The sequence below is a fragment of the Monodelphis domestica genome, chromosome 2 (genome assembly GCF_027887165.1).
Source record: "Monodelphis domestica isolate mMonDom1 chromosome 2, mMonDom1.pri, whole genome shotgun sequence".
In the NCBI taxonomy this organism is placed as follows: domain Eukaryota; kingdom Metazoa; phylum Chordata; class Mammalia; order Didelphimorphia; family Didelphidae; genus Monodelphis; species Monodelphis domestica.
Window position 1 is genome coordinate 475,684,727 of NC_077228.1, and position 27,052 is coordinate 475,711,778.

General features: G+C 36.7%; 1 pseudogene; it reads right to left on the reverse strand.

The window, feature by feature from the left end:
• Positions 1–13,294: 13,294 nt before the first annotated feature.
• Positions 13,295–27,052, reverse strand: part of LOC100033017 (ATP-dependent RNA helicase DDX50-like) — a 48,178-nt pseudogene continuing 34,420 nt past the window's right edge.

Consider the following 27,052-nt stretch of genomic DNA (forward strand, 5'->3'; position numbering starts at 1 on the left):
GCAAACATATAAAACATGTTACCATATTAATCCTTTTGTGAAGGGAATTATTTCAAATAGAAAAAAAAATTTTAATTAAAAAAAATTTGCTTTTGTCTGCATTCAGACTCAGTTGTTTTTCTCTGGAAGTTGAAGGTATTTTGTATCACGAGTCCTTTAGCATAGTTTTGGATCAATTGTGTTACTGAGAATAGCTATTATTCACAGTTGTTCATTGTAAAATATTCCTATCACTGTACGATGTTCTCCTAGTTCTTATTATTTCACTCTGCTTTAGTTAGTGTAAGTCTTTCTAGGTTTTTTCTAAGATCCCCTAGCTTGTCATTTCTTACAACACAATTGTATTGCATCACAATCACATACTATAATTAACTCAGCCATTTCCCAATTGATGGGTATTCCCTCATTTTGCCCCCCTAAAAAGAGCTACTTTAAATATTTTTGTACAGATAGGTCATTCCATTTAAAAAAAATCTCTTTGAAATACAAACCTAATAATGATATTGCTGAGTAAAAGGATATGTACTGTTTTAAAGCCCTTTAGTCATAGGTACAAATTGCTCCCCTGAATGACTGAGTCAGGTCACAACTCCCCCCAACAAATCCAGCTTTCCCATATCTCCTCCAAATTTTTTATTTTCCTTTTCTGTCATAATAGTCAATTTGATAGGGGTGGGGTGGCACCTCAGAGTTGTTTTAATTTACATTTCTATAATTAGTAGTGACTTAGAGAGCATTTTTGCATGACCATAGAGAGCTTTAATTACTTTTTTTAAAACTAAATGTTCATATACTTTGACCATTTATCAATTGGGGAATGACTTATGTTCTTATATATTCAACTCATTTATATATGTATTTGAGAAATTAGAACTTCTCTCACACTTTCTTTTGGCACTTCCCAAACACTAAGCTATCTCTGGCAATGTGTGACTATTCTTCATATGTTATACTTCACATCCCATCGCTGAGTTTGCTCTGGTCATCCTCCATATCAGGTATCTCTGCTTCTCAGAATCTCTAGTGAATTTCAAACTCATTTCAAACACCATATTTTATAATAGAAATAATTTCCTCATCTCCCAACTACTACTGCCCTTCTAACCAAAATCACCTGGTGTCTCCTTTAAGTACAAAAGGGGAAGGAGGTTTTCTCAAAGAGTAACACCACCATATTGAGATGGCACTTATGGGAAAAAAACAAATGCCAACAGAGAAAAGGGGTTCAGTCTTTGTTCTGCTTTACTTAATGAGTAGGCTGGGGGTGCAAATGTGCAATAAGATATACACTCTGAGCCAACACCCCAAGGTACTCCAAGCTCAGATTTATAGAGAATTGAGACAAAGATTTGGTATGACTCGAAAAAGAAATTTATCCGTCCCTCAGAGGCAAGAAGGTACAATAGCCTGGATCACTAAAATGAAAATATTCTCTGAATTGCCTAGGGAAAGAACAAGAAATGAGGTGCATGGAGTCAGAAAACTTAACTCTTAGCTATTTCCCAGGATAAAAACAGCTGGGACGGGGCTGAGACCAGATCTCATATAAATACAAATTCTTCATAATTCTGTTAATGTATGTTTTGCCTTCACCATAGAATCCTTGAGGATTCTAATTAAATCCGACGCATCTCTCCCCCCTTCCTCCCAGAAGGCAGGGATTTTTTTCTTCTTTTTTATTTGTGTCTCAATTATTCTGAAACAGTGTCTGGCACCTGGTAGGCACTTAATAAATGCTTTCTTATTGATAAGTTATGTTTAAAAAAAAAACCCGACTGGTTCAGGAATTTCTCCAGAAATCTGTCTTTTTATAACAACTAGTTTAGGAAATCTTTTTGGAAATGATCATATTTTCTCCTTATGTAAACTCTAAAGGGTCTAACAATGTAACAGCTAGATACATAATTCTTCAATACTTCAAAATTTTTGGCTTTTATCAGTTTGTGTGTTTTCTGTCCAACAATGCAGTTTGTGATCACTCCAAGACTCAATAGATAAACTTCAAAAGTTTTGTTACCAGAGAATTCAACAGCTTCTGGTCAGCCTGATGATGAGCCAACTCTCCAAATTTAGCTAGGTCATTTAGAAGACAACAGATGTACAGTCCATTGTCTGGCCTTGTCCCTGAAACCTTTGCACTCTAACTGAACCTGCCAAAGTTTGACATAGTTTCCAAGAAGCCAGGGTCAATCGCGCACTCTAGTGAGATGTCAGAATAGAACTATGAAGAAGGTATGTAAGAGATGCTTGATAAATATTAATTATATGCAATTTATTCTCTACATATTTCATTTATATATAGCTGTTTGCATGTTGTTTCCTCCAATAGACTGTGAATGACTTGACTTTCTTTGTATCTCCAGGATTGACTTCAGTCTCTAGTGCACAGTAGGTGCAATTAAATACTAAATGGCCAACTGACTATGAATTTATTAATATATTATCTATTTATTCATGTCTGACAAGTAATGTTTGATGCTTTCACTCTCTTTTTCCATTAATCCTCAATCTCATCTGATGCAAGAAATTTTCACTGTAGTATTGACCCGGTAGTTGCTAATTCACAGATGGAATTTATAATGCATCCTGACCCCACCCCAGCCCAGGGGTGGGTAGAGCACTACATGCAGTCAGGGGGTGGTAGCAGGGCACAGGTACACAGTCTGGGGGCGGGGGGGTGGCATGGCAAAGGGTCCCTAAAAAGTTACAAAAGGTTAGCCATAACTGAAATAGACATAAAACTGTACTTGTGAGGAAACCTCAACCTTTCCCCCTAAGAAGTAGATGCACCAAACCAAAAAAATAAAGAATAGTAAAGTTTTAACAGTAAATAGAAATTTAGAAAAATTAGACAATAGATAGCTGGAAAAAACTGAATGGGAATAGGAAGGAAAATAACTGTTTCACAGCAATATATGACACCTATACAAACAAACAAAAAATATAGCAGGGCATACAAACCTCACAACCAAATGTAGAAAAGCAGAAAATATAAAATGTATTCTCTTTAGACCATAATTCTATAATGATTATAGTAAATAAAGGGCATCATAAAGACTAAAAATTAATTGGAAACTAAATAATCTTATCCAAAAGAATGAATGGGTCAAAGAACAAATCAGAGAAACAATCAAGAATTTCATTAAAGAAAAATGACAACAAAGGAGACAACATATCAATATGTATAGGATGCATCCAAAGCTGTACTTGGGGGAAATTTTATAATTCTAATTGTTTATATCAATAAAATAATAAAAAAGCAAATGAATGAATTAGGCATACAGTTTTTTAAAACTAGAAAAAAACAAATTAAGAAATATAAATTAATCACAAAATTGAAAATCATGAACAGCAGAGGAGAAATTAATAAAATTGAAAGTAAGACTATTCAGCTAATAAATAATATAAGTAACTAGTTTTATTAAAATTAAACAGACAAACCATTGCTTAATTTTATTTTATAAAAGAAGAAAACCAGATTATCAGTATCAAAATGAAAAAAGTAAAATCACAATCAATGAAGAAGAAATTAAAGCAATTATTGGGTGTTCTTTTGCCCAACTGTGTGCCAATAAAACTGTCAATCTCAATGAAAGAGATGAAAATTTACAAAAATATGAACTGCCCATATTATTAAAGGAAGAAATTGAATACTTAAATTACCTCATCACAGAAAATGAAATAGAATCAACTATCAAAGAATTCCTTAAGAAAAAGGCCCTAGAGCCACATGGATTACAAAATATTTGAATGCTACCAAACATTCAGAGAACAATTAACCCCAGTACTATGTAAACTATTTGGAAAAATAGGAGAAAGAATTCTTCCAAATCACTTTTATGACAGAAATATTGTACTCATATCTAAACTAGGAAGAGCTAAAACAGAGATAGAAAACTATAGACCACTCTCTCCTAAGGAATATCAAAGCAAAATTTTTAAATGAAATACTAACAAGGAGATTACAGCATTATATCACAAGAATCCTATATTATAACCAAATGGCTTTTATTCCAGAAATGCAGGGATGGTTTATTATTTTAAAAATTATCATTATAATTGGCTGTATCAATATCAAAATCAATAGAAACCATGTTATTATCTTCATAGATAAAGAAAATACCTTTGACAAAATATTCCTTATAAAAAATAGAAAACATTTAAATAAAAAGCATCTATTTAAAACCATCAGAAAGCATTATCTATAATGGTGTAAATCTTGAAATTTCTCAGACTTGTGAATGTTAAAAATTTCCACATTGAGGAATCCTCCATTGGAACAAATTCCCTACTGGGAAACATTCCCCATTTTGATGTGAGAACTTGCCAGGATCAGAAATGGGAGGACCTCTACTCCACTTGTACTTAAGACTGCTTTTGGGGAGAAAACTCCTTGCTAAACAATGAAAGTACTTGGACCCATGCTTATAATAAGGCAAGGAGTTCTTTGAACCATGCCTGTTTTTTAGAATTGATTCAATGAGATGCTAGGTACCTAAAAGGGTCGGGCAAGTTTTCTCTTAATGAGATTAGTTGACTCAGCTGTGTTTTCACTGGTTCAGACTTACTGAGGAGATTAGTCGACTTAGCAGGAATTCAGATGGGCAGTACTTTGGAAAACATCTACAGTGATTGGTAGATGTAAGGACTTAGGGGAGGTGACATAGAAGAAAAAACCCTATATAAGAAAAAGCAGAATCTCTTGAGAGGGAATCCTTTTGGAGGATCTCTGATGGGGATCGCTTGGGAAGAATCTCTTGAGGGAGACTCTGGAAAAGGGAAGCTCTTGGAGGACAATCTCTAAAGAGGTCTCACTGGAGCTCCTCTGAGGGGACTCTGTCCCTCTGGAGGCTCTGGAGAGAGGCCCTTTGGAACAGTCTCTGGCTGGAAGGCTCTTTAAGGAGGACTCTGGCTAGAGCTCTCTCTGGTGAAGTCAGCTGAGATGGAGCTGGCCTGGTGTCACTAGAATCCTTGCTTAGACAGACCTTGTGGTGAGTGTTAAAAGACTGACTGACTGATCTCTCTCTCTTAAGACTCAGGTCTAGGCCATGTTGGCTTAAGGCCCTTCATACTTATTTCCTTTTTCTCTCTTTCTCTCTTTTCTTTAATTCCATATTTGTATTAATTAAAATCTCTATAAAACCCAGTTGACTTGGGTATTTGAATAATTGGGAATATTTCCCTGGCGACCACCTTATATTTGATTTAAAAACCAAGACACTGTAGTGAAACATATTTTCTGTGGTCAAATTTACTCACCCTCTCTTATATATATCACAATTTATATCTTCCACCATTTTAACTCACTACAGTTTACAACATCACTCTTTTAACTGTTACAGTATAAGGCCTTCAACCATTTTAAATCTAACAATGGGAAAAAGCTAAAAACTCTCCCAATAGGATCAGGGATGAAGCAAGGAAGCCAATTATCACCACTATTATTTAATATTGTACTACAAATGCTAATTATAGCAATAAGAGCAGCAAAAGAAATTGAAGGAATTAGAATGAGGAATGAGGAAACAAAATTTTAGCTCTTTGCAGATATATGATAGAATACATTGGGAATCCCAGAGAACTAAGCAAAAAAAAAAATTAACAGAAACAATTTTAAGAACTTTAGCATAGGAGCAAAATACTTGGGGGTATAATTACAAAAACAAATTCAGCAACTACATGAATAAAATTAAAAATAAAGTCAGACATAAGAAATTTGAAAAATATTAAATACTCCTGTATATGCCTAGACCAATATAATAAAAATGACAATCATACCTAAAATAATTACCTATTCAGTGGCATACCAAACTACCTAAAAGTTATTTCCTAGAATTAGAAAAATTTGCAACAATATAACACATAATAACAATAATGACATCAGGAAAAACTAAAGACCTACAATACAAAGTGAATTAATTTTTAAAATGTGAAGGAATGAGACCTAGCCATACCAGATTTCAAACTATACTATAAAATATTAATCATCAAAATAATCTGGTACTGACTAAGATATAAAGTAAAGGATCCATAGAATAGGTTAAGTAATCAACATCCAATAGATAAAGACCATAGTAGATTAGTGTTTGATAAACCCAAAAATCCAAGCTATTTGGAGAAGAATTCACTATTTGACGAAAACTAGTAGGAAAACTAGAAAACAATATGACAGAAACTAGGCACAGATCAACATCACACACTGCACAAGATAAAGTCAAAATGAATGTTGGATCTAGAAATAAAGGATGATCCCATAAACAAATTAGAGAAACACAGAAAAGTTTACCAGTAAGACTTATGGATAAACCCAGTGGAAGTGCTGATTGGATTCAGGAGGTGGAGGGAAGAGGGGAGGGGAAAAATTAAATATATAAACATGGAAAAATATTTCTTAAAAAAATTTTTAAAGACATAGGTAAGGTAAGAATTTATGACTAAAGACCTAGAAAACATAATGAAAAATTGATTACATTAAACTAAAAAGGTTTTCTACAAACAAAATCAATGCAATTGGTTTTAGAAAGGAAACAACAAATTATTATTATCAAATGTCTCTCTGACAAAGGCTTGATTTCTCAAAAATATAGAGAACTGAGGCAAATTTATAAGAATACAAAACATTCCCTAATTGGTGAATGGTCTAAAGATATGAACAGAAAGTTCTATGAAGAAGAAATTAAAACTATCTATGAAAATCCTCCAAATCGCTATGGTTTAGAGAAATATAAGTAAAACAACTCTAAGATACTACCTCACCCCTCTCATATTAGCTAACATCACCAAAAAGGAAAATGCTAAATATTTATGGGGATGTGGAAAAATTGGGGCACTGATACATTGTTAGTGAAACTGTAAATTGATCTGGAGAACAACCTGGAACCATGCCCAAATGACCATGAAGCTATGCATAACTTTTGACCCAACATTACCAGTTTGGTGTCTGTATAACAAAGATATCAGATAGAAGAAAGGCCTATTTATACAATATTTTAAAAGTTCTTTTTGTAATGGGAAAGAATTAGAAACTGAGGGAGTATCCATCAATTGTAGAATGTCTGCATAAGCTGTGGTGTGTGGTTGTAATGTAGTACTATTGTACTGTAAGAAAATAAGAAATGATGAACTGGATGAGTTCAGACAAATCTGGAGAGATTTACATGAACTGATGCAAAGTGAAATGAGTAGAACCAAAAGAACAGTGTACATAGTAGCAAAAAAATCATATGATGATCAAATGTGAATGACTAAGTTATTATCAACAAAACATGGTTCCAAAATAAACATGATAAAAAAATACTATCCACAACCAAAGAAGGAAATATTGGAGTCTCAAATCAAAGCACACTTTCCCCCTTTATTTTCTTCATAATTTTTGTTTCTTATATATGTGATATGTATTTTCTGTCAGGGCATGAGGAATATGGAAATGTGTATTTGTTGAAAGCATTTATATAGCCTATATAAGACTATTTACTACCTCAAAGAGGTAGAGGGAATGAGGTGGGAGGGGGGAGAAAATGAATCACAAGATGTCAGAAAACATTTGTTAAAAATTGTTTCTACCTGTAATTGAAAAAATATTTAAAGGTTAATTTTTTTAAAGATATACAGGGGCAGAGAGAGTCAAGCAAATTAGTATTAAAGCATTGCCTCTCTTTCCACACATCTTCTCTGAACTTAATGTAGAAATGATAGAAAAGAGGCTAAATCCCTTTCTTTGGAACTCATGTAGCCTGTTTCTTTTTCTGGCTCCTCATCTTTTCCCCTCATTTCTTGGTTCCTGCTAATAAAAAACATGCTACCAGTCACCAAGGTTTGCAAATGTCCATTTTTACCCTGTTCCTTATGGTCACTAAATTTAGAGTGAAGAAGTCATGAATAATTATAGAATTTGACTAAAACCTGTGTTTCTGTCTTTCTTGATGTTGCTTTAAAAAAAAAATTACCAAAAATTATTTCCTTTATTTGAAATCTTGTTTTGTTTGTATAGCTGATACTTTTTGGAAGGCTTCAAAAGTCCCAGAGACATTTGAAACTAGTTTAAATTGTGGATATGTGACATTCTCAGCCATTAAAGAAAGATTTTTGTTTTGGGTAGGTAGAGGTTGAGTTACTGAGAGATGAGTCACATTCTATTTTCTGTGTACGTTTTATATCTCTCTTGACTTCCTCCAGCAAATCTGAAGAAAACTCAGTGATCTTCACTTATCATTCTGGCCATATAATGCTCCCATATCTGTTTTATATCTATTATAGAACCCAGGGACCAGTAATCCTGGTGCTTAAGTCTTTACCCTAAACCACACACACAAACTTATAGAAAGAACAAAAGAACAAAAATAAAATTACAAACAGATATGTAGTCTGGAGTGAGTTTGAATTTTGAAATTCTCAACTAAGGTCAAGTCTCTGCATTTAATAAATGTCTAGGGAACTGAATTGAGTCTGTTATAAATTAAGGTAATTGGGTATCTATTGAATATATTTCAAGGATCTGTAACTTTAATAGTTTGAAAATTCCTTTTATTAATACTGAACATTACCTTTCTTTGTGACTTAGTCAATGATTGTCAAGAGTTACTATGACCAAAGAATGTCACCTTTTTTTCATAAATCTTGTAATGAGCCTATCTCAACTTACATTGGCTCCTCCTCAAATGCCACACACACACAGTCATATCTCTGACCCTTACTACTACATGTCCCTAAGCAGGTTATTTAACCCCTAGATGGCTCAGGTAACTCCCTAAGACTTATCAAGTAAGATAATAGTAGAAAGAGTCCTTGATCCAGTCAGAGGACCTATGTTCAAATTTTGACTGTGCCACTAGCAGAACCTTTGTGACCACAAACAAGTTATTTAACCTCTTTTGGCTTCACTTTCCTCATCTGTAAAATGAGACAGTTAAACTGGATTATCTTTAAGTTCCACACCAGCTTTAAATTTATGACCCAAAGAACTAATTCATCAATCAATTACAATATACGTTGAAGAAGAACTACATTTCCCTGGAACCCACTGACTTCCTATCATTTTGTACTTCCTGTAGACAGAGAATAAATATTCAGTGGGTGGTCCTGCTCAGGCTTTCTTGAGCTTGAAGGCAAGGATAGTAAGCATTGGGGTTTTGAAGTGGCTGATTAGACATGGACACATGGTCTTTTTTTTTTACTTTTTTATTCTTTTATTCCTAATGATCATTAATAAATCTCCAAAAATATAACATTCTACATTATTTTAGATTTAATTTTAATTTTTACACCAGTTAGTCAGTCCACAAGCACTTATTAAGTGTGTAAGATGATTGAAGTACTTTTGCCAAGCATTAGGGATAGATATAAATAAAGCCAAAAGCACAATCTCTGTCCTCACAGAGCTCATGTTCTAATGGGAGTGACATCATGCAAACAATTCTTTACATGTCCAAAAAACAAAAAATTAGAAATACAAGTGTGTGATGGAATATTATTGCACTACAAAAAATAAGGAATGTGAGAGATAATGCATACTTAGTGACTTCACTTGAAGGCAAAAAAATGGGAAAATTTAGATGAATTGATACAAAGTGAAGAAAGCAGAACCAGAAAATATATATGAAAATACATATATATTAATATATGACTAAGATAATGTCAATGAAAAGAACAACAAAAATGAAATTAAATAGTATTCAATGATAACAACCAAATTTGGCACTGAAGAAGTGAAGAGAATGTGTATTTCTCCCTCTTTGTTGCAGAGGTGAGGGAATAACAGATGTGGAATACTGCATGTGCTTTTAGGCAAAGTTGATGTGTTTTTTAGTTTGGTTTGTTATACTTTCTACACTCTTTTTTATTCTTTCCTACCAAGAATAACTGTCAGGGGATGAAGAGATAGTTTATATTTAGAGGTGAAGGAAAAGTATAAAACCAAAAAAATTAATAAATTATTTTAAATGGCCAAAGAGCTTGTAGATATCAGCAATAACTAGAAAAGAAATATACTCAGGTGATATGGTATTGTAAAAAGAATAACGGAAATGAAATTAGCAGCTCTTAGTTTATGCCCTGGCTCTTCTGCATATTAGTATATGATCTTGGACAAATCATTTCACTTTGCTCAGTGTCAATGTCCTTAACTGCAAAATCAGTAGCTTTAACTAGATGTTCTCTGCTAGTGCTATGATTCTCTGATGTGTATTCTCTTTATGCTACAGTATGGTGGCTGGTTCTCAGTTTGGTAGTCTTGCTTTTTATTAAAAAGGAAATCCAAATACATTGTAATCCCTCATCTCTTGAAATCAGATCCTACTGAAGTCCCAAGATCACAGATACAGAGAAGGAACAAAACCTCAGAGCCTATCTAGTCCAACTCATAATTTTAAAGATTTCAAAATTGAAACACAGAGAGGTTAAATGATTTGTCCATATAAGTTACCTAGGAAATAAATGTAAGAGGCAGGATTTGAACCCAGGTTCCCTGGAACCAATGTTCTTTCCAAATCTAAATCCTGACCCCTCTTATGCCTAAATATTATAGAGGCATCCTCCTATGGGTATTGTATAGTGGGAAAATCTTGGACCCCAGGACTACGTTCCCCAGAATTCCTTTTGTATTTTCAAAATCCTTTCCCCTTTCTTTACATGCATATTTATATTATTGTTTATAAGTTTCTGTAACTCCTTCCTCTTTCTCCTCTCTTGCAACCATGGTTTGAGTTAGATAGCTCCTTTTTAACTCTAGTTTTTATTTTAGTTATTTTAATAAATCTTATAAATATAATATTTGAGTTATTGTATATTAATTTTAATTCTCACAGTATATATAGGAAGGGAATCAGGAAGAAAATACTTTTTCCATCTGAACAGAGTACTGATCTCTCTCCATATGGTTTCTCAAATGTCATTGCCTTATGGGTTCTCTATAGATTTATATATATTTACAAGAATATTGAAGGACAGACAATGGAGTGATTCTTAGAACCTTGTACATAGGAGGTGCTCACTAATTGCTGACTATGCACCTACCGAAGATGACAAAATCCTAGAAGCAGAATAGACCTCAGAGGTCTGGTCCAATATACTATTTAAATAAATAAATTTAAATTTATCTGCACATCTCAGAAGAAGAAAGAAATAATAGAACTTCCAGCTTCAGGGCGGCAATTTCATCTTGGATCTAATTATAGACTTGTCCTAGGGTGAAACTGAAAGGGTGTGCAGAGAAGCATCCTCTGCCTTGAGACCTTGAGGACCATAAGCTCACAGGAAAGAATGAGCCCCTTTGTCATGCTTTCTGAACTCCAAGTGAAACACAATGCCTGACAAGAGAGGAGATGCTCCCAAATGATCCAAGGAGTGTGTGAACCCTTAGCAGGCTTGCTTTTGTGCACCCGAGGGTGGAAGTAGCAGAACAGGCAGGAGTTTACCCGAATGCTTGACTTGTCCTTCCTGACAGGTCATTCAACAAGTCACTGAAGTGTTCCCTGTGACCAGGCGCACTGCACTCCATCAGGATAATGTCTCCAACATTTCGATATAGGGCTTCCATGAGTATGCCTCATTGAGTCCAAAGCTTTGTGGGTGTTAAAGATCTCCTCCCTACTCACTTTTCTTTCCTTCTTGCTTATCAACAGCTTCGTGTCAGGATTCAATAATAAATCATTTTCTCTTTTTTTTAAATCCATACCCACTCAAGCCCGAAAGAGTTTTATCCAGTTTTGGTGTCAACATCTGAAGGATCACACACATAAGCATAGCTTTATTGTTGTTTTGGATTTGTTTGTTTTGGTTTTTTTCCTTGCTTCTGAGCTTAAGAAATAGCTAAGAACTAACATTACTGATCTTGCTTTCAATATGAAATAATCAATTATGCTGGATGCTTCATTAGCAGCGACTACTGGAGTCAGAGGGCTTGGGTCACTCTAATGTGACTCATCTGTGCTCAGATTCAATGACCCCTTCCACTCTCCTTGTCAAGGGATATAAAAGAAGAAATTCATCAGGAATAAGGACCAGATGTTTGCTTGTTAATGATCCCTCCATAGTCAGAAATGTGATGACCACGAGACGCTTAATCTTGTCAATTTACGTGACATAAAACATGCCTGATTTATCTTCAGCTTTGCAGAAAACAGAATTTATATTCCCTATAATTCTAACTTAGAAATGCAATAATGATTGGGAGGCTGAACATCCTTACAAGGCAGTTACAAAGCAGTTATTCACTCAATTTTTCTTAAATTCTCTTATAAATACCTAATGAGTATTAGGTTTTGAGACTAGGAAAAGAAATACTTAGGTTCTGGACTCTGGCTTGTATACTCCTTGGGGCAGCTAGGTGGTACAGTGGTTAGTACACTGGGCCTTGATACAGTAAATAGAGTATTAGGCCTGGAGTCAGGGAGACCTGAGTTCAACTTCTGCCTCAGAAACTTACTGTGTCTTGATGCTGAAACCTTCCACATATCTTATCTCACCCGTTAGACTCAAAGCTTCTTTATAGCAGAATTTATCTCATTTTTCTGTCCATACTCTATGCTTAGCACAGGTTTCTGTATATAGTAAGCACTTAATAAGTGTTTTATTCATTCTTTGAGTAGGAAAACATCTGAATTTGAATAGCAAAGGAACTGATTTGGAATCCAACTACTACCTCTCTGAGTTTGGGCAATTTGCTTCACTTTTCTACCTTTGATTTCTTCATCTATAAAATGAGGAGAATTAACCAGATAAACTAGAAGACCACTAAGATACATTCCACCAGACCAAATTCTGTGATTTTGTAAATCCCTTACAGCTCTAAATCAACGATGCTCAGGATTTTTCCTTCTCTAAATTCCTATAACATTCAGTCTGTTCAGTTCCATCCCATAGGTACTGAATCTTTTGAATTGATCTCCATTTGTTCTGTCTTTTTTCTTTCTCTTTTTTAAACCCTTACCTTCTGTCTTAATATCAATTTGGTTTTTTGTTTTGTTTTAGTGAAAAGAGACAAAAGTGTTTTTTTTTTAATTCAAAGATATAACTGAATGTGTAGATTTGTTTTCACATGAATGGTTGTAATGTTATTTTTGAAAAATATGTGCAAAGTACTTTTGCAAATAGACACACCTTTCAACTATGGAGACCCAATTTGTGGTGAATGATACACATGATTTGATCAATTAACTAGTTTATAACAGAAGAATTAACTGTCAGAACTTCATTTCTTGCCCCGACTTCTTGATCTGTTTCCTCCTCCATACCTCCTGTTATCTTGTCGATTCTGTGACCCACCACCACCCCTGCTGGCCACCTACCAGCCACCTGATCATCCTCCTCCAAGACGACCACCTGACCGGCCACCTCTCTTTCTGGTGCTAGAGGATCTCCTTCCACCATATTTTTCTTCTAATTCTGGTAATGCATCTGGCACAGATGATATCCAATCTGAATCATTCCACTCTGCCTGCATTAGCTCTTATTCACTCGTTGGAATATCAAAGCATATACCTAATTTTCCCCTTTAGGAGGCATATCCGGACAATTTGGGACATGGTGTCGCTACTCGGTTTCCTGCTGAGTTCCTTCCGTGCGGTGCTGATGTCTCTGGGCTTTGTAGAGTCATGGCCCCTTATCAGAGTTGATCAAGAATAGAAGTTCGAAAGAGGAAGCACCTGAAATGTGCACTAATGCTGCTGCCAAGGCATCCACTGCCCCCTTCTCCTCTATCAGTCTTTCAGCTGATGGCCGGAAAAATTCAACAGCAACAGAAGAAACTGAAACCAGGGACCTGATAGCATCCATGCTCCAGGACTTAACTAAACCTGTTGTCAATGGAACACCTACGTGTTCAAAAGTAATTCCCACTTTTCCCTCCATGTATTTCAGCTGGCCTCTTTCATTTGGCTGCTAAAAACATATGCAAATCCCTGTTCGTCCAGTTCTCCCTGTGCTTTGGGGAACGATGGATATAGGATTCAACATCCTGTGGAGGTGAACTCTGAATCACGAGAATATCCAATCCACGAGCAGCCACATTAGTTGCCACCAAAACATTGAAACTGCTTTCTCTGAAGCCTTTCAATGTGATTTCTCTTTGGGACTGTGCAATATCACCGTGCAAACACTGAGCATTCTGTTTTATGTGAGGATTCAAAGCCATTTCCACTACATTTTTCTTTGTCTCACAAAAGATGATGGCTCTCCCATCATTGCCACTGTATACCTGAATGGCATCACCAATCACTGCTCCCCTCTGAGATCATTGGCACTGGAGAGTCAAATGTTCCACAGTGGTTGTAGTCTTTTGGGTCATTTTCATCAATTTCTTCATACTTGGTTTTCATGTATTTTTTTTTGCAACTTTATATACCCACTGTGGGCAAGTTGCAGCAAACAGGAAGGTCTGAAGATTGTCTTCAGAACCTGTTTTGTGAGATCCATGGATAATGTCCTCCACTTGGTCAGCAAAACTCATATCTAACATTTGGTCCACTTCATCAAGCACACATTGATGCAACTTAGAGAGATCCAAATGGCCACTCTGTAGATGGTCTTTGAAACAACCAGGTGTCCCAACTAAGATGTCCATATCCCTAATGTGATTAATTTGGCCTTTATATGGTGTCCCTCCATAAAAACACATCAAGCTAAGTTTCCAAGTTATACCTTGGGAGTCTTTGGCTACTTGGTTTGCCAGTTCCCTTGTTGGAGCCAGAACAAGCACCTTTGGAGGCTGGGGTTTGTTTTGTTTTGGTTTTTTTTTTTCACTTCTTCTTGATCTCTTTGGAGTTTCTCAATCAAAGGGATAGCAAAGGAAAATGTCTTCTCCATTCCCATCTCTGCCTGAGCAATTAAATCTTTCCCTTCATAAAGAGGACTAAATGTCTTCACTTGGATGGGAAACAAGTAAGTTACTCCTCGAGTTTTGAGAAGTTTTATAGTTTCTTCAGAGATTGGGAATCAGGAGAAGGCACCTTCTTTCTGCTCAGGTGTTAGGTCCTCCTCCAGCTTACTGTATTTTGTTGTTTGGGAGTTGCTAGAGTTGCTAAGAGATGATCTGCTCTTTGAAGTTTTCCCATTTTCTTCCTTCAGCAATTGAGAGGTCTTTCCTGTTTCCCTTCTCAGGCCTGGGTGAACCTGAAAATTCACTTGAAAATTGATCTAGGCCTTCTTTTATGCCACCATTTAGCTTCTCTTTCTTATTTTTTTTTTTGGATTTGGGAGACTGAGTTCATCTAAATCTTCATTATCTGATGTTTCCAACTTCTTTCTAAAATCATCTCAATGGTTCAATTCCCTTTTTTCACTCTTCTTCCTGCCACTTTTTCCCTATTCGGGCTCTCAGGCCACTCCAACCCACAAATTGGATGTCATAATATTCCAATAGGTGATAAGAGCTGCACCAACATGTATCAGTATCAGAAGAAAGAAGGGCAAAAAAATTCACTTTGTCACAATAATTTCCAAGCAACAACTCTTCCAACTTAAAATTTTTTTTCAACTTACAACAAACTTAAAATCTTTTTTCAAAGTAAAGGGTCAAGTCTAGCAGATATTAGATGGGGCTGTTATTTATTGTAGCATTTATGTATTTCTTTACCATTTAACTTGTGTAAAACTGTGCTACTCTTTTTATTAGGCTTCTGTCTATTATTATGTGTCACTAACAAAAATTTTTAGAAATGTGTTCCTAACTTCATTTTCCCCTTAAGGTCTGTGGTTTTTATTATGTGATTTTGCATGGTGTAGCGCTATGGGGAAATACATATAGCCTGTTAGAGCAGAACTGACTACTTCGTGTTTCAGCCAAAATGAACTTCTTACGGTCTTGGTTCTCATCAAGTCCTCTCCCATCTCCATGCATTTATTTATATTGTTTGGTCATGTCTGGAATGGATTCTTCTCTGCTTTCTCCTACCCCCTTTTCCCAGTCTTCATATATGAAAATTTCTTTCTTCCTTTAAGGCTCATCTTAGGTGTCACACTGTCCACAAAACCTCCCTTTCTTTAAATATCACCTGGCTCTATACTGAGTTTTTTCTTTGATTTGACCCATATCTTTTTCAAAGCTATTGACGTATTTTTTATCCCTTTCCCTTTCCCAGAAGAGCAGATTTTATGTCAAACAAAAATCAATCCACAAATATTTATTAAACATTTACCACGTATCAGATATCAAAAATAGCTCCTGTATTCATAGAATATAGAAAAGGAGGAGGAGGAGGAGGAAGAGGAGAAGGAGAAGGAAAACAAGAAGAAAAAGAAGAAGAAGAAGAAAAAGAAAGAAAAAGAAAGAAGAAGAAGAAGAAGAAGAAGAAGAAGAAGAAGAAGAAGAAGAAGAAGAAGAAGAAGAAGAAGAAGAAGAAGAAGAAGAAGAAGAAGAAGAAGAAGAAGAAGAAGAAGAAGAAGAAGAAGAAGAAGAAGAAGAAGAAGAAGAAGAAGAAGAAGAAGAAGAAGAAGAAGAAGAAGAAGAAGAAGAAGAAGAAGAAGAAGAAGAAGAAGAAGAAGAAGAAGAAGAAGAAGAAGAAGAAGAAGAAGAAGAAGAAGAAGAAGAAGAAGAAGAAGAAGAAGAAGAAGAAGAAGAAGAAGAAGAAGAAGAAGAAGAAGAAGAAGAAGAAGAAGAAGAAGAAGAAGAAGAAGAAGAAGAAGAAGAAGAAGAGGGGGAGGAGGAGGAGGAGGAAGAGGAAGAAGAAGGAGGAGGAGGAGAAACAAACAAACAAAGAAACAAAGAAAGTCTAACTATGTTATCCTCATTCTTAATAAACTCCAATAGCTCCCTCTTGCCTCAAGATGAAATACAAAATCTTCCATTTGGCATTCAACCTTTCCATTCTTCTTAGCCCTTACTCCCTACCACCAGCCATCTTCAACAAGAAATTCCATCTCAGTTTCAGGCATTTTCTCTGACTGTCCTTCATGCCTATAATGTTTTCCCCTTCTCACCTCTGCTTACCAAATTCCTGGGTTCCTTTAGGTCTCAACTATAATCCCATCTTTTGATGTTTTGTCCAATTCCTCTTAACCCTAGTGCCTTCCCTTTCTTGTTTCCAATTTATTCTGTGCATAGTTCAGGGAGATTTATGTAATGAATTAAATTAAGGATTTAACTAAATATATGAGAATTCTAAATGAATATTGTGGTCATCAATATAAAAATATTATAGCTCAAGCCAAAATGACTTTTAGTAGCTTTATTTACAAAAGGATGGAGAGTGAAAGTAGAGAAATACAAAAAAGAGGGGAGAGAAAATGTCTACCCTCTCACACTAAATATTGCTCCAGTGCTTGGCTCAGCCCAGCAGGGCTTGTTAACCCTCCACCAAAGAACCTGGAGTTCTACCCACACAGCCTCCCTCAAAAAGGGAAGGCCTCTCCAAAACTAATCTCTCTCCAAACACCAGGATAGAAAGTCCAGATACTCACTCACCCAAGAAACAGTCCAAGAGCTAAGGTCCAAGTTGAAGCCAAGGTCCAAGTCCAAAGTCACCTTCTAGAGGCATGTCATGAGCCAAAGCTCCAAGCCCAAGATCCAGCAAAGCTCCCCAGAAGACTACTCCATAAAGACTACTTCTGAAGACAATCTCCAGAAGACTATCTCCAGAAGACTGCTTTCAGAAGAGACCCTCCAGCTGAAGAAGTTCAGGGTTTTCATAGTGACTTCTTGTCCCTTCTCCTCTTCACAGGGGTCAATCACAGCTTCCAAATTGACTAGCAGTGCCCAGGGAAATAGTGTCTGTGGGATCCACTTCTCACCTCTAAAGGTGTCAAACTTTTATCATAGGCTTCTGAAGGTATTAACTTTTTACCGTAGGATTCACAAGTTTCTGACTGAGTTATCACCCACTTTAGCTAATGACTTGCAACACTCTCATTGTTAAGTAAGGGTTCTTTGAGTTCTGGAGTTATCACTCATTTTAGCAAGTCACTTACAAATTCTCTTCTTCAAGTAAGTGACTCATGAAATCTCCTACTTGATGGCTAACAAAGTGTTAACTCAAAATAGACAAAGAATAAATCACATTTGTGTGTCATCTCCCTATTTAGAATGTTGGCTCCAGGACAGAAAGTCTTTTTGCCTCTTCTTGCATATAGTACAGGCACTTACTAAATTTTTTAAAACTTAAAAAAAAACCTTTACCTTCTCCTTCTGGATCTATGTAAGAATGGATTCTAAGGCAGAAAAGTGGTTTAGGCTAGGAAATTGGGGTTAAATGACTCTCCCAGGGTCACATCGATAGAAAGTGTGTGAGGCCACATTTGAGCCCAATTCCTCCTGACTCTAGATCTGGCACTCTAGACACCTAACTGCCCTCGAAAGGTTTATAGATAAATTGACTGATTATTATTATCTCTCATGGAAGAAATTACACAGAGACAAACTAGAAATTTGTGTTGTAAAAATGTTTCATCAATTTTATTGAAGCAAACTTGTGTTTTCAAAATATGCATTATAGCAGAACAGCTTTACTTAAAATAGGGAAGTATAAAATAATGTAGGAAAAGTAGGCTGGAGTCAGATTTTGGATAATTTTTACAGTCATAATTAAGAATTTATATTATCAGGTAGCTAACTGGGAACTCTGAAGTTTCTAGAGTAGGAATAAAGTGATAAGCAGAGTAGCAATCCAGTGATGTTTGGTGGGGGGAAAGTAGAATTCAATGGTTTAGTGACAAAATAAGACAAATATGGAACATAGTCGGAAGTACCATTTCCATATTTTTTGTTGAATTTCTGAGAAAGGAAAGGGAAGAAAACAATGGAAGGAAATTTATCCTAATAGTAGTAGTAGTCTCTCAGTAACCGAGGATGACGATTGTCTTTGTGCGTTTTTGTGCACAAAGACACTTGTGTGTGAAGATTTAAGTAGAAAAGTCAATGCACAGAGACAGTCCCACTCTCTCAGCATTGGAAGCCTGGGCCCAGTGGCACGAAAAGTCATTACACCTGGAGACTTCCTCAGCTGCATTGGATGGCCATGTTGTCTTTTGTGCTCCAACATGCCCTAAGCACTCCACAGTGCCTTGCTGCATCGCCATCTCAGCCGTTGAACCTTCTTGTTGGTTTCTTCCGCCAGTTCCGCCAAAACAGTCTTCACAGGCTGGGTGAGCAAAGCCCTAGTTCACCAGGGGTCCACGATGACCCGATGGCTACCCTCACAAGGTTTAGCCGGCCTGTCGAAGCCGTTGCCCAGGGTGTGGCTACTGCCGCGTGCTAGCAGCTACTGGGAGCCACAAGTGAGAGCTGGGTGTCAGGTGAGGATTAGGGGCTGGAGAGCTGCCCTAGGAGGGCACAACAAGCCCTCCATACCAAAGATATTACTCCTCCCTGAGCACCCCATACACCCCAAGGAAATTTATCCAGATATGTTTCAATTCCACCTGTCCGCTACAGGGAGAGAGGAAGTAATAATAATAATGGTTGTTATTGTTGTTTTGATAATCATTATTATCATATGATATCTTAAGGTTTGCAGAGTGCTTTCCAGGTATCTCATGTTATCCTCACAACCATTCTAGGAAGCAGATGCTATTATTATCCTCATTTTATAGAAAAGGAAACTAGGCATATAGATGTTAAGGGATCTGCTCAGAGTCACACACCCAGTAAGTGTCTGAGGTTGTATTTGAACTCAAGTCTTCTTGACTCCAAGTCCACTTCTCTATCCACTCAGCTACCTTCAAACAGACTGGAATATGTTAGATTTATGGTTGTGCTGAATATTTAATTGGTGGTCACCAGGGATTTAATTTCTAAATCCCAAAATGAACTACTCAAGTAAATGGAATTATGGTAGTTTATTTTTACCATAGAGGGAAGATATTAAGGAAGAGAGAAAAGGGGAGAGAGAGAGTGAAAGCTCCAGCTTCCTCTGAACCAGTTAGAAATTCTCAGGCAACAGTCAAGAGAAAGGAGTCTCAAGACAATGGGCCTTTCTTGGAGGTTCACACCTCCAGAAAGGGCAAGGAACTAAGTCAGCCTTCACCCTCACCATGGTGACCATCTAAAAAGAAAGCAGTCTGAGGTCTCCTGCACAAGCTTCTCCAGGGTTCCAGTTCCACAACCAAGTGTCTTCACTCCATGTTTGAGTGTCTGTCTCCCGGTCTCTCCTCAAGTGTCTGTCTTCCAGTCCAACTCTAAGTAACTTTCTTCACAGTCCAAACCCTAGTGACTGAATAGAATCCCAGTGGGTCTGTTTCCACTACTTAAAGACCTTTTACTCTTGTGTCACCTCCCCTAAATTTTATGTCTACCATCACAGCAGACGATCCACTCCAGGACTGCCCACTCTTTCACTCATGGGTCACAGACCTTCCACTCAATGTATGAAATGGGTGTTCACCTTTTGTTGTTAGTTCATACATTTTTGTGGTTAGTTCATACCTTTTTGTGGTTAGTTCATACCTTTTTGTGGTTAGTTCATACCTTTTTGTGCTTAGAATGGGTAGATCTACTTTAAATACTGGGTTTACACTTTGGGGATTAAAATCTAAAAATACACAGGGGATTACAATTTAATCTTCACAATAAAAGAAGAGCTAAGTATCTTCATTGTTACAATCAGGGGAGAACTAAATCCAATCTTCACAAGCAAAGGTACTCCTGCTAAGAGAAGACAGTGAAGGAAATATTGAATATGAGTAGACATGAAGGGGTGTATCTGTACCAATGCCAAAAAGACTCTAGGCTTAAAGACCTAGGACCTGAGGTCCTGAGACTCCTTCTTCTTATGGTATCTCTCCTGTTACACTCTTTCCTCATCTCTAAACTGAGAGCATTAGTACAGATTCTCTCTAAATTTTCTAGCAGCTCTAACTCTCTGATGCTACAATTTTATGACCTTATCTCCTCTGCTAGCTTTCAAGGCTTGTGGCTTTCTAAGATTTTCATAGATTCACTTTATGTGGGTTTGTTATGTGGCCAAGCACAGAATGGAAGTTTAGGGGGACAGCTGGGTAGCTCAGTGGATTGAGAGCATGCTTAAAGACAGGGGGTCCTGGGTTCAAATCAGGCCTGAGACATTTCCTAGGTGTGTGATCCTTGGCAAGTCACTTAACCCCCATTGCCTAGCCCTTGCCACTCTCCTGTCTTAGAAATGAGATTAAAACAGAAGGCAAAGCTTAAAATTTTTTGTGTGGCTACACTTTGGACATGGGGCAGAGGGAAAATCTAAAAACTAGCCCAAGTTCCTAAGAAAAAATAATCTTAATTATAAGATATAAAGAAAATGGTATATATAATATCTTGTATGTACACAGATGTTTTCCTGGTGATTCACTGGTTAGAAAATGAGCTCCTTGAGGGAAGGGGTTATTTTTACCTTTCAGTGTATCCCTAGAACTTAGCACAGTGCATGGCTCATAGTAAGTACCTAATAAATGCTGGTTTCTTAGTAAGAACATTTGTAAAGACATCTAGCCACCTTAAGGAAGAGTCTTGGCCTAATTTCCTCCAAATTTGGACCATCTGAAAAATAACAGGGAATTCACTGGAACCATGTCATATATGTTACTAATCAAAGAAGAAAAATAATGCAACTCTGACATGGTACTTCATGATGTTTGCCAGTATTACAATTTTACTAATCTATTTTTAAATGAGGATTTGGTGGGGCACCTAGGTGGCATAATGGATGGAGTGCCAAGCCTTAACTTAGTAGAATGTGGATTCAAACCTGGCCTCTGATACTTCCTAGCCATGTGATCCTGGGTAAGTCACATAACCCTACTTGCCTAGCCCTTGCCCTTCTGTCTTAGAGTTACTACTAAAACAGAAAGTAAGGATTTTTAAAATAAAAAAGAAAGAAATTGAACTGTGATATAAGGGATCCTGGAGTAGAGCCATTGAGCATGGGTTCAATTTACAATTTTAATGCTTACTCATTATGTGATCATAGGCTATTCACTAGACCTCTCTGGGTTCCAATTTCTTCATCTTCAAATAGGTAATGATAATACATGCACTTCAAATCTGGACTCAGACACTTCCTAGCTGTGTGACCCTGGGCAAGTCACAATACCAGATACTTTGCCCTTACTTCCCTTCTGCTGTAGAATTTATATTTAGTTTACTTGTTACTTATTACCAATTCTAAGACAGCAAGAATTATTTAAAAAAATACAATCCCTACCAATACCATTGGATTGTTATGAGGAAAGTACTTCATGAGTGTAAAAGCAATTTTTTTCTTTCAATCTATTTTATTCTAATGTTAGTATAGCAGTTATTTCTACAACACTTCTGTGAGATAGGAAATCCAGAGACTCATTCTCAGAGTCACAAAACAAATTAGATGGATGCTCAGGTTTTTGCTTTTGTTTTTCAGACAAAAAATACTGGGATTTGGTTAAAATATCATTGGAACTGGATGAATGGCAAATTCCTAATTACAATCGTCAAAACTTCTCCTTCTGATGTGGTACCCATACCTATCCTTTCCCTTGGAAATCCTCAGACAAGGAGTACAGGCACACACGTGTCTCTATATGTCTCATTCTCCTATTTGTGGTATCCCTACTTTATATGTGGATATGGCTATATATTTGTTTAAATAATTATACACAAACATTTGTTGTTCAGTCATTTCAATCGTGTCCAGCTCTTTAGGACATATATGCACTAATGCCTATAAAGCATAATAAGTGTATGAGAGAAACACAAGCAAAGTCTTATTCTTGGTGAAGCCTAAAAGATGAAGTTTTTGCCAAATAAAGAAATGAGAGAAGCCATTATTCAGGGTGTGACAATTGAGTTGAATTCTAATGAATGGGAAAACTGTCAAAACAATAGAAGGATAAAATGTATTCCAAGAAATGGAAATGACATTTGTTCATTCAAATGGGCATTTATTAAGCTCCTATTATGTACAAGACACCATACTCTACTGAGTATACAAAAACCAAAAATAAATCGCTCCTTCCATCAAGTAGTTTAAATTCTGCTGCCATTTAAGGGAGAACAAGGTGAAAAGATATGACATAAATATAAAATGTAAGTATATACAGAGCCAAACCAAAGTATTTTAAGGATGGAGTAAGGGTTCAGATCAGTGATGGATCAGAAATGGACTAGGCTGGGAGAGAGCAAATGAAATGAGATGTCTGAAGGGGAACTAGAGATTCCAAGAAGCAGACAGGAAAAGAAAAGGATTCCAGGCTGCTGTTAGCTTGTAAAAAGGTATATAAAGATGGGGAAGATGGAATTTTACATTAGCGGAACAGTAAGTAGACTCATTTGGTTAGAATGATAGCTAAAACATCCATAACTGGGAACCCACTCTGATCCTCTCTCCAATTTTGGGTTTGTGGCTAACCAAAGCAGGACAGGAAACAAGTCCAATGGATTGGATTCATATTTAATCCATAGACTAGAATAACTCAGGGTCCTTAGAGGAAGAATAGACAAGAAAGACTTGGTCACTGATCTGAGAAGGCAGAGGGAGATGTCAAAATAGAAGATAAAAGCAAGGTATTGAATGTTAGAGGTGGACCACTGTCTTCTCTTTATATAGAAAAGTAAAAAGGAACATTTGGGGGAGGTTATTGAACTGAAATGAATTGACCTCACACCATGAACATCTATTTTCCTGATAGTGGAGCTCCATTAAATTGAAGGGAAAGCATATGTGCTTAGAAATTTCCAGCTTTGTCACCATATGTCACTTCTAGGTTATATTGACCCAAGGACAGGATCCCTCTCTGCATTTTCCTTTCTCCTTTGTGTTTGTTCTCTTTTGACCTACAATGTCACCAATAAAGATAATGACCACAAAAGCAGTGGAGTTTCTCCAAGTTTTGGCCAGCTATTTGAGTTGTATGTGGCATGAAAAAATTACTAGCCAATGATAAGCTGCAGAAAAACAGAAGACTATATGCCACTGCCTTCCTCGTGGCTGTCTGAATGGGCTGAATACCCATCAGAGACAGAAGTCTACCTCCCACAAATATATATATGCCAGTGGAGGAATAAGACTTTGACCCCAAACTAAAGGGAGTCCATCAATAATCCATAATTAATTTTAATTGAATACTTACTTTGTACCAATTACTATTTTAGGTCATGTGGTTTGATGAAAGGGGACAGAACCTGAACTGAGGAGAAATTTATGTTCAAATTTTTCTACTAACACCTAATGGCTGTGTAAGTAGGATCAAATCACTTAACCTGTTTCACTCACAATTTTCTCCTCTGTAAAATGGGAATAAAACCTGTAGTATTTCATGGGGTCGTACTGTTTAGAAATAGGAATGAGTATAAAATACTTTGCAAGTCTTAAAAGCCCAGTATAAATGTCATCTAGTCCTATTATTAAAGACCTGGGGCATGTAATTAATCATAGTTGGCATTTTATACTACTCTAAAGTTGGCCATGTACTTTATGCCCATTTTATCATTCAACCCGTAGACAGCCATCCTGGATAATTAGTACAGCTATTAGGATTCTCATTTTATAAAGTTTTTATAGTTTACCAGGTGGTTTTAAGACAGGGTCCTTACTCTCAATGTGCATAGGATATGGTTGAGTATATAAAGCCAGTCTTTTTTTGGAAAAAGGCAGGCTATAGATGGACCTTTATTTAGCCCAAATAGAACTGTGAATGAAGGTTTTTGGAGTGTGGCTGTGGGAGTTTATCTTAAAGACAAAACTAGTGGCATGATTTAACAGGAAGGAACTTGAGCCCTCATCCTGCCCAGTTCCCTCATTTCACAGATGAGGAAATTGCATCTATCAATATATCTATGGGGGACCTAGTTATTGTGCTGTCTTCTTGTTTCAAGCTGCAACCGCAGGCAGAGAGGTTCCCTTCTACATTACAAATCCTCAAATCAGCCATTCCCCTTTTCCTATTAATGTGACTTCAGGCCATTGCTCCTCTAAAACTGTTCCCTAGGTGATAAATCTGTTCCCTAGGTGATGCCTAATAGATTTCTTTCTTGATGTCACTCAGAGAATCCCTTGATACTAAGAATATTATACTGTCTTGTCAAATGCCTTAGCCATGGGGCATGACCATGGGCATCTTCAGGTAGAAAATGGACCCTTGGTGGGGACAGAGAAGAAATACCCTATTCTGTGCCCTAACTTCCATTAATCACCCTGAAGATACTTATTAAAAATACTACCATCCCCTTGTTAATTTGTCCTGGTATCCTGCCCAGGGCCTGAGAGCTGAGCTCTGAAAAAGAATCATGCAAATGCCTGCATTGCACCGACCTTTAATTAGCTCACACCATGTGCCAAGCTTTCCTGTAGTCACGGTATATCACAATCCTGGAGAGAACCTGGAGACTAAACATCCCATTTATCCTATTTATGGAATGGAGGCTCATATTTCCTATTCCTCTATTTTTGTGGTGTGCTTTAATTGCAGTCAATAACACCCTTTGGTGTTTACTGTTTATTTATAAAATTGTTTTATTTTCCATGTCCTTTATTCTCCTTGTTGGATATCAGGTGTTTCACTGGGGGAAAAAAATTAAGCAATTAAAAACATTGAAGCAAGCCAAAATCATTTTTACAATACAATTATTTTTTTTTCTTGCTTCTAAGAGATAATATCAAGTAACCTAGTCCACAGGGGCTGGAAACCAAAATTGACATCTACCTAAAACCGTGTAATGTTCTTTACCAGAATTGTTAAGGAGTAAATAAAACACTAAGATTCAAAACAACCATTCTGTACTGCCTTCATTCACTAAGATCACTTCTCACTCTGTAGGACATTGGAGGTAGGGAAGCTGCTAGTTATCCAGCCAGTTGACAACCATATGCTAAGTGCCTACTATGTGCTAAAAGAAAAGCAAAAATGCCGTCCATGGCTTTAATAAGCATTCCAATGGAACATATGCAAACAATGTGGAAACGAGATATACACGGACTAGATGAAAGGAAATCTCAGAGGGAAGGGGCTAGCAATTGGGAGTAGAGGAAATCTGGGAAAGGTTTCCTGCAGAAGGAAGAATTTGAGCAAGTATAAATGCTAATCTAAATAATAATGACTCGTAATATAACCTATTAGTGTTTCAGAAATATTTCTTCATATTGTTATTGAGATGTACTTTATCCAAGTGCTCTAACGCCCATTTTCCAGATAAACACTTTCCAGTCATTTTCTTGAGGTCACACAGCAAATATGTCAAAGAGGTAAAATTCAAACCAGGTCTTCAGAGTCTAATAAGTTCAAAGTATTTTGAGTTACACTGGCCTGCCTCCCTGAATAGATTCTATCATCCTCATATTCACGACTTCACTTGTCCATTCCTCCTTACTCAACAGAATATTCTCTTAATTATTTTCTGCCAAGGAAACTGGGGTCCTGAGGATTCCTGGGTAAGAATTAGAATTTCTGATTTTTTCTGACAACTTTATAGCTATAAGCACTCAGCAAACTTTAGGAACAGATTAGCCAAAGCTTACATCAGGGTTCTGTGTTCTCCATTCTTCGTCCTTTTAGTCCTAAGTGAAATTTTCCTAGGTTTGCCAATCTGTTTGGTACAATATTTTAATTGTGCAACAACTGGCACTTAGGGTCCTGAGTAAGACTATACTGCCCATGGGCACCTGAGATCTAAAGAATAGGTAGCACATGTGAACCTATAAAGAGCACTAAAGTAGCTGCCAAGATACCTATGCTTTGGTCCCAACTCAGAAACTGGCTAGCTGTGTGGTCCATGTTCAGTCTATTCACCTCTGTGGGCTTCTTCTGGTTCTTTGAAAAACTGAGATTTACTCTTATAATTAGAGAAATGAAAATCAAAACAACTCTTAGGTATCACCTCACACCTAGCAGATTGGCTAACATGACAGCAAAGGGAAATAATGAATGCTGCAGGGGATGTGGCAAAGTTAGGACATTAATGCACTGCTGGTAGAGTTGTGAATTGATCCAACCATTCTAGAAGGCAATTTAGAACTATGCCCAAAGGGCACTAAAAGACTGTCTGTCCTTTGATCCAGCCATAGCACTGCTGGGTTTGTAGCCCAAAGAGATAATAAGGAAAATGACTTACAAAATATTTATAGTCACACTCTTTTGTGGTGGCCAAAAATTGGAAAATGAAGGGATGCCCTCTGGGGAATGGCTG